At 61.1% G+C, this 12,145-nt stretch overlaps 1 protein-coding gene across 6 annotated transcripts in view; it reads right to left on the bottom strand.

Moving 5' to 3' along the window:
• Window positions 1-9,844, bottom strand: part of GRM4 (glutamate metabotropic receptor 4) — a 118,339-nt gene extending 108,495 nt beyond the window's left edge. For 5 of the 6 annotated variants that reach the window (XM_027604169.2, XM_027604173.2, XM_027604174.2 and 2 more), the window contains exon 1: window positions 9,473-9,844. The gene's annotated coding sequence lies outside the window, so the exon portion shown is untranslated. Of the gene's footprint in view, window positions 1-1,125; window positions 1,166-9,472 lie in introns of those variants that run through there. The other variant, XM_027604170.2, reaches the window with a different exon arrangement.
• Between the last annotated feature and the right edge of the window lie 2,301 nt (window positions 9,845-12,145).

The following is a 12,145-nucleotide window of genomic DNA, read 5'->3' as shown; positions in this document are numbered from 1 at the left end:
TAAAAGGCCACAGGGAGAAAAGCGAGAAGCTGAATCAGGGATTGGCTGGGGGGCTGACTCCCAGGTTTCCCTCCTGATGGACTTGTCAAAGGAAGACCAGCAAGCCACGTGCCCATCTTATGCCTCAGTTTCCCTAGCCATTTAGAAGAAGGGCTTGCGTTTGGATTGGGAGGTTTTCCTAGAGTTGTGATCCCTGCGTCCAGGCCAAGCAGCAGTCTCAGAGCCACCTGTCCCCTACTTGTAATTCCCACCGCAGAGACCCTGACTCTTCCAGTTCTGGGAAAAGGAGAGGGAGGAGGGTACAGCACCCCAGAGTCCAGCCTCAACTCCTGGGTTTCTCTGGCAAGCGCCTTCTGAACCCTCACCTCACCTCCGACCCCTCATCAAAATGTTCCCTCACCCATTAGGTCCTCAGAGGCCAAGAACACAGCTACTAATTCCCCGGCACCCCATTCTGCAGGGGAACCGGAAGCCCGGAGGCGTCCCATAACTCTCCCAAAGTCACAGAGCAAGTGAAGAGGGGGCAAGACTTGGGGAGAGACCTGGGGGAGCCTGCAGGAAAGCTTCCTAATCCCACTGTCCCCCAGGAAGCCAGGAGCCAGTGACCTAGCAGTTGCAGGGGGGATCGGTGCTTGGGGGAAGGCTGAGAATTAAGAGCTGTTAAGATGCTGGGAGGAGGCAGCTACCCCTGGATGGAACTGTCATCTCCACCTCCACCTTCCTGTGCCTGAGTTTATCAGATCGCTTTCCCCAGGGACCCCGGGGACCACAGGGAGTGAGGGGCTATGGGGGACTCAGGGCACCACAGGAGCAACTGGAGGAGCCTCGGGCAACTCCCACAGTCCTGCACCCACCCTGCCATCCTCTGGAAAGGCCTTGGTTCCCAAATCTCTAGGACAGAAGCATTGGAGGAGGAGGTGGTCTGGGGGCCCTACTGCCCCTGCAGGGCATTTTCAGTTGTGACAGGGATAGGAAGGAGTCCCCTCCCAGCCTGTGTGCGTCCCACGTCCCACGGGTGGCTCAGCCTGCACCAAGAAGCATTGTCTTGTGCAAAGGCTGGAAGGCCTGGGGAGCAATGACAGCGTTCTGCTCTGTGCAGGGCACCATACTAAGCATTTGGCTTACATTGTCGGGTGGCGCTCCCACCCCCAGGAGCCGGCTGGCATTCTCACCCCTCCCACACAGATGAGGAAGCCGATGCTCCGATGCTCGCACGACGACCTCCGCCCCAGGCACACAGCGCTGTGCAGGCCCCCCGTGCCCCCCGCGCCGGCCCAGGGGTCCTCCCGAACACCCTGCAGGTCCAGGCTTGGTTGGCCTGGATGAAAAATGGAGGGATGGTTGGCATCACGACAGGCTGTGTGCCGAGGCCGCAGCAGGGCCAGTGCAGGCTGGGAAACCGACGAACAGCAGCTTCCGACAGTCGGGCCCTGCTCAGGCTTCCAGATTCTTCGTGAGGGCTCGACACTGGCTTCTCCTGGAAGCAACGTGCGCACAGAGGCACGTGTACACACACACACACCGCACACACAGACGGCACACAGACACATACCACACGCCACAGACACCACACACACACACACACACACACACACACACACACACACACACACACACACGCGTGCGCGTGCGCAATGGGAAGAGTCAGCCGCAACATGGAGGAAGGAGGCCTCGGTGAGAAGAAAAGCAAATCCTTGCAGGATTGGAATCAAGACCTCAAGGCCCCGGCCCTGCCCCAAGCTGGTCAGACTGCTCACAGGCTTCCCTCCACCAGGACTGGGCCCCGCCCCAGCCTACAGTAGGTCCCACTCCATCCCTCAGCCCTGCCAGGTCTGCCTTTACTGAACATCTCCAAAGAGCTGGGCAAACCACTGTCTCTTTTAGCCTCCCCTCCTTCCTTTGATCCTGTAACAGGAACAAGGGAAAAGTAAAAATACTCTAAGTGAAAGGAGCCACCAGGAACAGAGCCTGGGGGTGGGGCAGCAAGGGGAGGCAAGGCCATCCTTCCAGACCCCACAGGGCTGACTCCACCTGAGGGAAGGGGGACCAGACGGGGGGAGGCTCCGAGTCCTCAGACCACCCCCCCCAAATCTAAAACAGCCAGGGAAGCTCACACCTCAGACGTTTGGGGGTTGGTGGAGGGGGACATATCCCTCCCCAGATGAAATCACCAGGAAGGCCGCAGGTCGAAACCAGTGTGCCCACCCACTCCCAGGGGGCTTCTTCTTCTCTCCCTCCCTCTCCGCCCCCACCTCTCTCCTCAACCCCTGCATTCTCCTCCCCTCTACCCCCTGCCAGATCCTTGGCTCCAGACAGGCAGGGAGGGATGAGCAGAGGGAAGAGCACATGGTCATCTCCACACACAACAGTATTTTTCAGAACATCCTCTTCAATGAAAGGGGATGTGAGGAGAGCTGGGGTGGGGGGTGGTTGCAGTCTACCCTCCCCCCCAGCCCAGGCACCCCACTATCTGAGGGCCTCTCTGATATCTGCAGGCCTGCAGGGAGAAATTCCCCCAACCTGCCTCAGTGACCCCTTCCAAGTCCCGACGAGCTGGATCCCCTGCTTCCTTACATATAACCTAAATCCTTCCCTCCACAACCAGGGCCGGAGCCAGGAAGAACCACAAACCACGGAACAACCAGATCCACAGAGAGCCACTGTGATTTACTAACCTCTGATTTACTTTTCACTAAGCTGCTTTTTATTCTCCCAAAGCTAAGGAAAGAGAATTCTCCCAAACCCCAGAGTCAAGGACAGAGTCAGAGGGAATGACCCTGCACTCTGCTCCCGGGGATGGGGGCCGCACCCAGAGCTGCTCTCAAGCTCTGGGCTCTTCCACCTGCCGCGCCCCCAGCAACACCCCCAACCTCTGCCTTCCTTGAGCCAGGCCTCCTCCCTCCCCTCAGCTTTTCCACTCGCCCTCCAGCACTTGAGTCCTCTCTCTTCACTTTTGCCTCTGCAGGCAGCCCAGTCCAGATGCTCAGAAGAGCTAGGCATCGCGGATGGATGAGTGGAGTCTGTTTTGAATCTCCCGAGCTGTTTAGATGCCTCATCGCCCACATCTCACACTTCCCTAGAAGGGGCTGGCAGCTCCGCTCCCCAATGGGAAAAGTGAGGGAGAACCTCCTCCTATCCCCCTTAGGACCCCACACTGGCCCAGCAGAGGTGTGCTTTGCTTTGGACAGTCTCCTCCCAAATGGACAGGGCCTAGACCCAGGGAGCAGGTAATAGGAAGCTGCCACCCCCACCTTGCTGCACAGCAACAAGGCCCATAGTTCGATCTCCACCCGTGTGACTCCTGGTCCACGGGGAAAGGGGGGATGGCCAATTAGCTCCCTCAAACCCCAGCAGCCCAACTCTTTCTCCACAGGGACCACAACTTGGGGGATCGTGTCAGACTCCACTTGCTATCTCTGCATCCCAGCCTGGCAAGCGCCTGGCATCCCCCACCAGGGGTTGTGGAAGTGAATGAATGATGTGATGTGAGTGAAGGATTCTGGGCTCTTCCCACCCCCTCTCCCAGGTCATCAAAGTCAACATCAGTAGAGAAGAAGCCCTGCTCCCAGACACTCCCCGGGCCAGCCAGGCCATGTTTGAAGAGCCAGGAGGAGGGCACAGTGGGGGTCTGGGCTCCGTGACCCTTCCCTTCCCAGCCCCAAGCAGCTCCAGCTCACCAGCCTGCAGCAGGAACCCTCCCAAGTGCATAAACCACACATCTCACTTCCCAAGCCATCCTCTCCCTGCTCTACTGGAACAGCAAGGGCCTGATTCAGAAGTGACTGGTTCTGTGCTGGACCTGTGGTGGGCACCGCAACGTATGGGGAAGGAAAGAAGAAACGGCTGGAGGACAGGAGGGATGAGGAAGTCATTCCTCAGCTTAATGCCCATAGACACTAAAGAGAAAACTTCAAATCCATCGCTGCGCTTCCCCCACTCTATGATTCCCTCCAGGCTCCTCCCTGTGACTCCTGCCCTTCAGGTAGCAACTGAGACCCTTCCTCCTCCAAGAAGCCTGCCTTGATTATTCCAGTTCTTGTTCCCTCCTTCTCGCACATTCACGCCTCTCTCTCTCTTATTTGGCAATGATGAGCCTGGAAGATTTAAAGGGCCTGCGTGGGCCACCCTCATCTCTGTATCCCCTGTGCCTAGCCCAAGGCTCGGAATGCAGGAAATTCTCAATAAGCAGCAAGACACAGGCAGGTCCTTGCCCAGAGCCAGCAGGCAGCCACAGATGATGCCCAGGGCAGGGTCTGCAGCAGCATCCTGTGTCAGCAGAGTAGGACTCAGACCTGGCACCGAATTCTTACAAGCCCCTGTGTGGTCAGGCATAGAATACAATCCCTTCTGCCACGACCAACCGGTTATTGACCATGTCATTCGAATATGTGATGAGCACCTACTGTGTGCAGGCTCTGTTCTGGGCACTGGGAAACTGCTAGGAGTGATGGACACCAGCACCTGCCCTGTGGGGTCAACCTAGGAGGTGGCACAGGACAGGCAATAAATAAACCCACACAAAGATGTGCAGCACTTCGGGGAATCCAGGGGTTAGGAAGAAATCTAAGGCAGGTAAGGAGAGAGGTCAAGACCCTGCAGCTTTTTCAGAAAAAAGATAATCAGGGAAGGCTTCTCTGAGGAGGTGGTATAGGAGCAGCAACTAAAAACAGAAAAGCTGTGAGCCATTCTGGGAGAGAAGTGTCCCAGGTAGAGGGAAGCAAGTGCAAAGGCCCTGAGCTCATGCTTAGCATTCACTGTTCAAGGACCTGGAGGGCAGCGGGAAGGGGGAGAGGTGGGAGAGGAGGTCAGAGAGGGCCTCGAGTACAAGATCTAACAAGACCTCTGTGGCTGGAGAAATGGGGGCCCACTGGAGGGCTTGGAGCACCGTGACAGGCAAGGATTCATGACAAACTCAGAGTGGCCACCTGCTAAGGCCACAGCAGCTCACAGCCCTGGAGGGCAAAGCAAGCCCATCTCATCAGCCCTGCCCCTCCCCCCCCAACCAGTTCAGCCCATGAAAGGCCCAACCCTGACCTTCCCTCTCCCCCAGAGCCAGCCCCTACTTCCAGCCCCCATTTCCATGCAGACCCCCAGGCCTCTCCTTCCTGCCCCAACTCACCCTGCCCCCCTCCTACCGCCCCCCTCTCCAGTCTTCTGGCACAATCCAAGTGGGCAAGTGTCTTTGTTTGCAGCCGGTGCCATCGTGGGCTTCCCGGCTAACGGGCTTTCTTCCTCCTCCTCCTTATTCCTGTCCCCCCTCCTTAAATCAGAGTCCCCCCCGCCCCCAGCACTGCCCTGGAAGGGCCAGGGCCCAGACTGGCCTAGCAAGTCAAACGGCAGACTCACTGTCTGGCACAGCCACAAACATGACCACGGGGGTGGGTGACCTCCCCCTCCCCAGGCCACACTGAAGCCAGGCAGGGAGAAGGGGCGGTGACACCTGAGAAGTAATCACTCACTAGAAACCTAAGAATCCGGGTCAAGTCCCCAATCTTGATTTCCAAAGATCTAAAATCACCAGTAAAGGTTTGAGCCACAGCAATGACAGTGTTTTTACTAGAAGTCACAGCCCCCACCAGAAAACAAGTGCGGGGGGCTAGTTCCTGTCCCCCTGAGGGGAGGGGACAGGGCAGGACCCAGACTGGGACCAGCAGCTGACCGAGCTCTCCTGGGACTCTCCGGGCCACAGCCAGTATTTTCTCCAGAACAAGGAGGCTTCACTAGACACCACAGCCAGCTAGTCAGCATGGCTTAGCCCAAAATGGCATAGGCTGGCATTTCCCAATTACTGCAGATAATATCTACCTTAATTGAACGGGGTCCAGATAATGTCATTATGCACTGCGTTCCCCAATTTATTTAATATACGTGGGTACACACATCTTTACGCCTCACTGCTGCTACGAGATTGCTAAACGGTGAGGTTAATAATAAAACATTTCGACGGGAGTCATCAGCTTTAATTGAAGGGGTGATTTTTATTATCCTTGTGGTGCTCGTTTTTCCAAGGAGCCAAAAGAAACAAGGGACAGGCGGCAAGAGGCCCTCTCAGGCCCGCGGGCTAGGAGGCGGGGTGGGCAGGGCTACGGTAGGCTTGTCTTTTTCAAGCAAGTTCTGCTGATATGCCTTCTTCTCGAGAGGAGCAGGCTTGGGCAGGGAAAGAGAGGTGGGGGGAGCGGAGGCAGAAGGCCCCCCCCACCCCGAGCTTGACTCCAGGACTGGCTGGGAGAAGGAAGCTTGTCTGGCATGCAGAGCTGCGGGCCTGGGGTTGGGCTGGGAGGCAGCAGGGGGACACTGGGAGAGAGGCAGGGCAAGAGGCCAGAGGGAGGCCAGAGACGGTAGACAGCCTGGAAAGGAACGAGTTCCCAGGAGCCAGGAAAAGGCGGCCTGTCCTGTTGCAAGGGCCAAAGGCAGTGAAATCTCTCAATTAATTTTTGATAGTCCCCTGCTAACTAGGGCAGAGTTGACATGAAAACAAGCCCTCCTTGCTCTTTCCAGGAGCCAATACCAGGCTGGGTGAGAGCCACAGAAAGCTAGCGTCCTTGGCTCCAGGCCGGGGGGGGCCCTCCATGGGAAGCCCCTGGGTCTCCTCCCTCAGGTCAGCCCAGCCAGCTGGCAGCTCTCTGGCAGCCCCTGCGAGCAGGGCCCGAGCCCCGATGCACCCCCCGCCCCCCCCCCTCCCGCCGCCTGCTCCGGGCAGCAAAGGCAGCTTCCACTCTGCAGAAGTAAGATAACCTTCCCGCCTGCAGTCAGCGGGTCCCAGCTGCCCAGGCTGCCAGTGGGGCCTGCCCATTGCCAAGTTGGGTTCTCGGCTGAGCAGAGGAGGACAGCAGGGTGGACAGATGTCTTGGGGTGGGTGGTAATTAGGGGCTGCCGGCTCCGCACTTGTCTAGGGAAGAGGATGTGTCTATTGGCTGTAATTATCAAGCGCAGAAACCCACAGGTCCCGGCCCCATCTTTTCCTGCCAGCAGTGCTCCCCGCAGCAGGGTGGGTTCGGGTGGGGCCGAGCATCCTGGAAGTTGGGGGGACGGGCCCTCAGAGCTTTCCTGGCCTGGGCCCACCCCCCACACTTCCCGCCAGCAGGCTGCTGCTCACTCTTGCTCACTCCTCACTGGTGCTCTCACCTACCTCAGGGCCTGTCTGCCGCTCCTCCCAGGGACGTCACGCCTCCAACAGAATGAAGCCGCCCAGACGCAGGGTGGGGGAGGAGGGATGAGGGAGGAAGACAGGAGCAGCCTACACTAGGCCACTGGGGCCCCGAGAAAGCAGCTCAACTTCTGATGGGCTCCCGCCTCCCCTCCTCCCCCTCTGCCTGCTCAGGACTCCTCTGCGCCTGCTGCCTGCCCCCCTCCATCCCATACATCTCTCTCCTGAGACCCTCTGCCAGTAGAGCATTCTTTGGGGTTCAGCATTGCCATCTCCCTCTCCGGGCCTCTCTTAAATGCAGAGTAGTAACCAGGACTTCAGGGGGATCTAACTTTTTGGTATTTTTGCCTCTGAGAGATTGAAGGTGGTGACAGGTGGGGGAAAGTTTATGGCTAACAGACAGAAGTTGGAGGAAGGTGAAGACAGGGGTCACCTAATTCGTAAGTGGGCAGGCATGCCCATCCCAGGCTAAGCAGAGGCTCAGGGGCACCAACCCCAAAGGCCCCCCAACCCCATACCAAGAACAGGACGCTGACTAACGCCTAAAGAGGCCCACCAAGTGGTCCTCTGAGGGGACCAGGGGAAGGGACAAGGGCTCTGACCCCCACTCTCCACTGTAGACATGTTCTCTTCAGGGGCCCTCACCACTGGCCCCCAGAGCCTGCCCAAGAGAGGTGACACCTGGAGCCTCCAGACACCTCTGTGGGAATTCTGTCTGCCACCCCAGGAGAGGTCACCAGAAAAGGCTCCCTGCCGCTCCTCACCTCTTGAAGTTCCCCCACCACCCACGCACTGGCCTCTGAGGAGCTCATGCAGACCCAGAGCCTGAGGCCCCGCATCCCCTGTGCACCTTCAGGGAGGAATGTGGGGCAGACCCAGCGCGCACCCTGGGGGAGTGGGAAGATGGGAATTAGAACATTCTTAATTTCCACCATGAGCTGGCCCCAGGGATGTGAGGCTGAGCAGCGGGCTGTGGAAAGGGGATGTGCAGTATGAAGACTTGGAGCACTGGCCGCCTTGCCTGCCCTGGGCCCCCACTCTCACCCCAGAATGGAGGGCTATTATGGGAAAACACACACACACACACACACACACACATACACAGAACTCCCTCCCCCATCACGGCAGCTTTCTGACAGAAGACACAGGGTCAGACAGACTAACCACCGCTCCAACAAACACGTGGATTCGGGCACCCCACTCGGCAAGCCCAGCTCAGTCCCGCAAAGCAGCTCTCCCCGCACCCAGGGGCAGGCATGGTGACGAGAGGGGTAAGGAAACAAGGAATCTTCTCCAAAAAGGGCCTTAAGTCTGAAGGAGGGGGTGTCACTCGTGGCCTGGGGGCAGGGGGCGCTCGTACGTTGGGCCTCAGGACTCCCGCCGCCGCTACCGCCGCCCCATTTCAGCACAAACAGCCTCAGACCGCCCCGGTGCGGGGGCGCCGCTCTCAGTCCGGGCCTCCACCTCGCAGCCCCGCCCCCGCACGGGGAGGGGGCGCTGCCAGTTCCTGGGCGCCGGGGAAGCCCGACCTCGGAGGGGACCCCCCCAACACACACATACACACACACACACGCACATACACACAACGCACACGCACACACGGCCTGGCCACCCTCCCGGCGGCCCCGGTAGAGGCTCGGGTTCACCAGGGTCCCGGAGAGGGTCGGTGCCGAGTATCCGAGGAGCACCTGACCCTGATGTCCCGGGGCCGCGGGGAGACCCCAGACCCTGGAGCGCCGTCCCAACCCGCCGCGGCCCCGAGCGAGCGGTTGCCGGGCTCGGCCGGTGGCGAAGGTGGCGCTGGGGCGGCCGGGGAAGCGGGACGCGGTGCAAGGGAAAGGAGCCGAGCGCGCGAGGCTGGCGCTGCCAGCCCTCCCGCCGGGAGTCGGCGGGGAAGGGGTGCAAATAACGCCCCGCGCCCCCGCCTGCCCTGCCCCTCCGCAGAGAGGGCGCCCTAACGCCGCCGCCCCCACCTGAGAGCTGGCCCGACCCCCCATCCGGCAGAACCCGACATACCCCCCCTACACAGAGACACTTTCCCCCAGGCCCAAAAAAAAAAAAAAAAAAAAAAAAAGGCGCTGCCCCATTGCCTCCCTCGGGGGCATTCGAAGAGCCTGCCCCAGCCCCGCAGGGAGACCCTCCAGCCTCGGTCCCGCGCCCTCAAGCCCCGAGAGCTCGGGTCCGCCGGCCCTCCTCCGGGCAGCCCTGAGCGCGGGAGCTCGTCAGAGGCCACCTCCCCGAGCCCCGATGTCCCCGCCGCAGCCCGCGCCCCAGAGGCCGGAGGGCACGGTCCCCTCCGCCGGTACCCGGCGGGCCACAACTCACCGCGCGCCGGCGAGGTTTGAGCCGCGGCGAGGGGTCGGTTGCGCTCCCGCCTGCCCCGGGGGCGCAGAGAGGCGGCGGCGGAGGCTGGCTGCTCGCGCTGCCCAGAGCCCGGGCCGCGGCGGACGGCGCTGACGCTGCGGACCGAGCCGGGCGCGGAGCCGCCCGGAGTCCCGGACGCAGCGGGGATGAGCTGGAGGCTGCCCGGCCAGAGCTGCCTCCAAGCGCGCGGCGTTCTGCTGCTGCTCCGGCGAGAGCGAGCCGGCGAGCTAGGGAGCGGCGGCCAGCCCTGCTCCGGCCCCGCGGAGCCCGGCGTCCGAGCCGAAGGGAGCGGGCGAGGCGGCTCTGGGGAGCGGGGTCCAGCCGGGGGCTCCGGGCGCGGAAGGGAGTGGAGCGGGAGCCGACCGGCGAGCGCAGCCGGCCGAGATGCAGGCGCCCGGCGGCGCCGCGGCGGCGGCAGCAGCAGCAGGAAAAAATGAGAGCGAGCGAGAGAGCGCGCTGGAGAGCGAGCGAGAGACAGGGGGAGCGAGGAAGACGCGGAGAGGGGAGGCTGCGGGAGGGGGCGGGAGCGCCCGGGAGCACGAGGGGGCGAGGGGACGGCAGCCGCTCAGCCCCCGCGCCCACTGCCGCTGCCGCACTCGGGGAAGGCGCGAGCCCAGCCCGGCAAGTTTGCGCGGCGAGTGCGGGCCGAGCGCGCCGCGCTTCCGCCGGCCTTTTAAAGAGAGAGCACCTGAGCGCCCACCCTCCGACCCCGCACCTCCGCCGCCGGAAGGCCGGAGCTCGCAAAGCGCCCCTCCACCCCGCCACACCCGCCCCGCAGTCTTTCCCCCTCCCACCACGCCCCACCGGCGCCCTCTCCTGGAAGCCCCCTTCCTTGCCCCCTCCCCCCCCACACTGCGGGTGTCAGCTCAGCCACCCGAGGACGTGTCGGGGGGGGGGGCCCCTCCCGACTCCAAGGGTCGAGGGTCAAGGAACACAGACTCCGAAACACACCCTGAGAAGTACAGCAAGGCGCGGCGATGCAAAGGGGTTGCGCTCCTCCCCACCCCTGTGCGTCACTAGAACCCCCACCCGCAGGGCCTCTTCTCACACATCCGCATGCACGTGGCGTATGCCCCCATGTGGCATGTTCATTTGCACGCCCCACCACTCCCGGTTCGAGCCTAGCACGAAGGGGGGAAACTGAGGCTCCGTGAGGCAATTCCATTTGCCCCTAGTCTCACAGCTTGTCTGGAGGGCCCCTTTCCGCTGAGGCCCCCTCCTCCCCGAACTCCACTAGGCTAGGGGAAACCCCAGCCCATGGTCCACAGCCTGCTGGTCTCCCTCCAGCACTGGTTTGCAAAGTGTAACAGGTGGCCTGGCGGGTAGGCCAACACAAGCCGGGAAAGAATCCCTCAGTCAGGGAGAAGCTGGAGCCCCAGCAATCCTCCTTGGGGGGGAGGGGGCGGTGGCTGTGAAAAATCCCAGGAGAGGGCTGGCCTTAGAGTCAGGCAGGGGAAGAAGAGAGGGAGGGAGCCATGCAGCCCTCTTAGGATTGCAAGAGCATCTCGTCCCAGACTGCAGAAGCGGCTTCAATTAGAGCTGTGACGTGTGACTGTCCTTGTCCCAGGGAGGGTGCTCAGCACAGTGCCAGGGAGCTGGGGGGAGAGTGGCTGGCAGTGGCCTCCCTCCCCATCAGCACCCCAGTCCTGGCTGATCTGTCCCAGGGAGGGTGCTCAGCACAGTGCCAGGGAGCTGGGGGGAGAGTGGCTGGCACTGGCCTCCCTCCCCATCAGCACCCCAGTCTTCTTGGCTGATCTGCAGGGTGCCACCCCCGCGCTCAAATGTGCCTGGGCCTGGGGGGGACTCAGCCACCCCTTACAGCCCAACCCCTAATTTCCACAGATAGCACCCTTATAGGTCAAGGGAATGTCTGGGGAGTCTGAGGATAGCAGGAATGACCCTCCCCCTACTGGCCTGCCCTTCCTCCCTCCATGCCCCTCATCCAACACCCCTGCTCCTTCCCGAAGACCCCCTCAGGCATCCCCTCCTCCAGAATTCCAGACTATGCCAAGCTAGAACCGCAACTTGTTCACCATGGTTCACCCAGTGCCTGGCACCCTGCCTGGCCCATAGTGTGAGCTCAATGAATGTTCGGTGAAAGAATAAATGTTGGCAAAGCATGAACTCTCTTTGCTGACACATGTAATGGCCCCGAATACATGTCTCATTTATCCAGACAGACCGAAGTCTCTGATGGAAGGACCTAGAGCATGCATTCACTCATGCCTTTTCTTAACGCAACCAGCACTGGCCGAGATCCTGCTCCATTCCCAGCCCTGGGAATCCACAAATGACTGGACACCGTCCTGCCCTTGAGGCGTGCACCCGGTGGCCACACACACCTCAGCATGGCGCATTTTACAGAGACTGAAGCTAAGGCCACGAAAGCTCCTGCCATCCAGTGGCTCTGCCCAGCCAAACCTGCACTGCTCTGGGCTTGTGGGACACTCGAGTCACTCCTGGAGAGGCCTGGCCCCTGGGCACAGGCTGCCTGGGTCCTCCTTGCCCAGGGTCCCTCAGTTTCCCACCTGGAGAACAAGGACCATGAAGCTGCCCTCACAGGGCAGGGCTGGGGTGCAAGAAGCCACCCATTTAGGGAATGCTGGGAGGCTCAAACTCAGCCTGCCTGGGGCT

Source organism: Zalophus californianus, chromosome 7 (assembly GCF_009762305.2).
Source record: "Zalophus californianus isolate mZalCal1 chromosome 7, mZalCal1.pri.v2, whole genome shotgun sequence".
Classification (NCBI taxonomy): Eukaryota; Metazoa; Chordata; class Mammalia; order Carnivora; family Otariidae; genus Zalophus; species Zalophus californianus.
The sequence above is the reverse complement of the archived record's forward strand: the minus strand, read 5'-3'. Positions and strand labels throughout refer to the sequence as shown.